This window comes from Octopus bimaculoides, chromosome 3, assembly GCF_001194135.2.
Source record: "Octopus bimaculoides isolate UCB-OBI-ISO-001 chromosome 3, ASM119413v2, whole genome shotgun sequence".
Lineage (NCBI taxonomy): Eukaryota > Metazoa > Mollusca > Cephalopoda > Octopoda > Octopodidae > Octopus > Octopus bimaculoides.
In genome coordinates, this window is record NC_068983.1 from 167,425,256 (window position 1) to 167,427,684 (window position 2,429).

The window sequence follows — 2,429 nt, forward strand, 5'->3', positions numbered from 1 at the left end:
TGTCAAGTAAATGAGACGCATCTTTGCCTCCACTGATTCACTTGCAAAGTGTTGAGTAAAATTATTTCGTTGCAGACCTCCTTTGGGTCTTTTTATTATCACTACGACACACATAGTCCCCAGTTGGTAACATTGATTTCAAGGCCCTCCTAGATGAGAGACTGGCATTCCACTTAATGTCTATGTTCCATGCTGGCATGGATTGGAGAGTTATTAATGTAGAAATATGGTATCGTAGCTACTAACAGTTGAGGGTTGCGTAGTCTAGACGGCGTTTTTAGATTTCATTATTCTCTTTAACCCGGGCAAAGCCGGGTATTTCTGCTAGTTATTATATAAAGATGAATATAGTCCATTCTTTTCATAAATTTCTCAAATTCCATCAAACAAGTGGTATTAAAAAGGTAAAGAGAAATTACACAGCCAGAGAACTCTGTTAATCTTTTTGTTTCCAGCAGATAGTTATGTCAGCTGAAGTTGATGAAGAATCATTTGAGAGTTGTTTTTCACCGGACATCGCAAGAATTAGTAGTATGATCTACAAGTTAAAGGCAGCAAACGAATATAAGTTCGATCCCAACTGGCACCAAAGTTTTTAAGGCATAAGTTCAGAGGTGTCTCTCCCCCCACCCCACCTCCGACTTTATTTTGCTATAACTTTTATATAAAATGCATATTTTCCAATGAAATTTTCCAGAAATAAATATCAAATGATGTAGCAAAAAAATATTTTGGAGGAGAGGAGTTTTGGTTAATTCACACAAGTCGATTTGTTCCTCATAACTTTCAGGAAAATGAACATTCTTTAATAAAATGTTCACATGTCCGTTTAAGATGGTACAGATTACAATTATGTCGGGATTTGATGTGTAAAAAAATAGGAAAGTGGACAGATAATTCACACACCTCAACTTCATTTTTAAAAATATCCATTTTTCAGGAAGTTATGAAGAAACAGAGCCGTAGGGGTTGGAGTGTCAAACATCTGTTGTGATATCCGGTTTTTAATTAGGGTCATACAACTGGACGGTTGTATAAAGATAAATGCTTGAAGCGATATCACTTGGAGATTGTCAAACCACAAATTCTTCTTTGGAGTATCTCGAAGTATGCGAAAATACTGGGTTTAAAAACCCTTTTGGACGTCAACAAAATAAATACTATTAAGGAATTGCAAATAGTGAAATCTGGCGAAAAATGAAAAATTGTTTTTATTAAATTTACTCTTTTTCATCCAATTTTTATATATTTTGAAAAGAAAACATTTTCTGTATAAACTTGTAAATGTGGTGTCACTTAAAACTTGGGAAAGTTTTTTTTTTTTTTAGTATTTGTCAAACATAGCATTAATTATCGTCTTAATTAGTAAAACTCAACTGTTTACAGTTGTATCTTACGGCCAGAGTTTCAGAAATTTTTTAAAATTCGCATAAATTTCTGGAAACTAAAACATGATGCCATTACCGCTGCCAGTTTATGTTTGGTTTAATGTAAAGTTATAAATAAAAACGATTCAACAGTAAACTGAAAGACTACTCAATACTTTTAGTCATCATTTACAAAAAGTTGATAGTGTCTTCGAAGTTTCGAGTTGCGTGCCTTCGTGCTGTGTACGATGTGTATGCATGTATATATATATATATATATCGAGAGAGAAAAATAAAAATTAATAGATATGAAGTATTATTTGATCGAATCGACTCCAATTTATTACTTTTGCGGCATTATTAAAATATATTTTATCGATATCAATAGTTAACAACGGACAGTGAGGAACAAACTTGTCAATACTAATTGTTGGACACTTTAGTGTTTCTGTTAACTTTATACAGCAACGTCAATTAAATTATTAGATTATTTCCGCTAAACACGAGACCGCATAACTCGAACGAAGGGATGGAGGAAGTTTTTAAATTCCTACACTTTTCAAATGTATCATGAAAGGTGACGGCAACTTTTTCAATTATCAAAATCGAATCCGCCAACTCCGATCAACCGAATTTCTAACCTCTACCCTTACATATCGATAAAAATTTCAGACAAATAAAATATCCTCTTTCTTATTTAAAATTGATGCGAGAACATATTTCCATGTAAAATGTTGACATAATATAAACAGGATGGGAAATAAGAAATAGTGAATGTTGGATGAAATTACAATGTTCAAGATGGTAACCAAAATAAAAATTACATACATAAACGTATTATATATATATATTTTTAATAAGTATACGTACATGGCATGCGTATGTGTGTGTATGTGTGTGTGAGAGTAGCAAAAGGCCCGGCGGAGAGGTCATCCTTTCACGGATGCGTAAAAGGGACTCTACATAATACGTGCAGTGAGTTCCCATTCGAATTAAAGTCTTCCCAGGTCCATGCAGTGTATATTATCCCTCCCCATATATATATATATATATATATATATA

General features: G+C 33.1%; 1 protein-coding gene across 2 annotated transcripts in view; it reads right to left on the reverse strand.

Annotated features, from left to right (window-relative positions):
* LOC106874672 (alpha-parvin-like) overlaps nucleotides 1–2,429 on the reverse strand; it is a 109,744-nt gene that overhangs the window by 105,865 nt on the left and 1,450 nt on the right. The window lies entirely within an intron of this gene.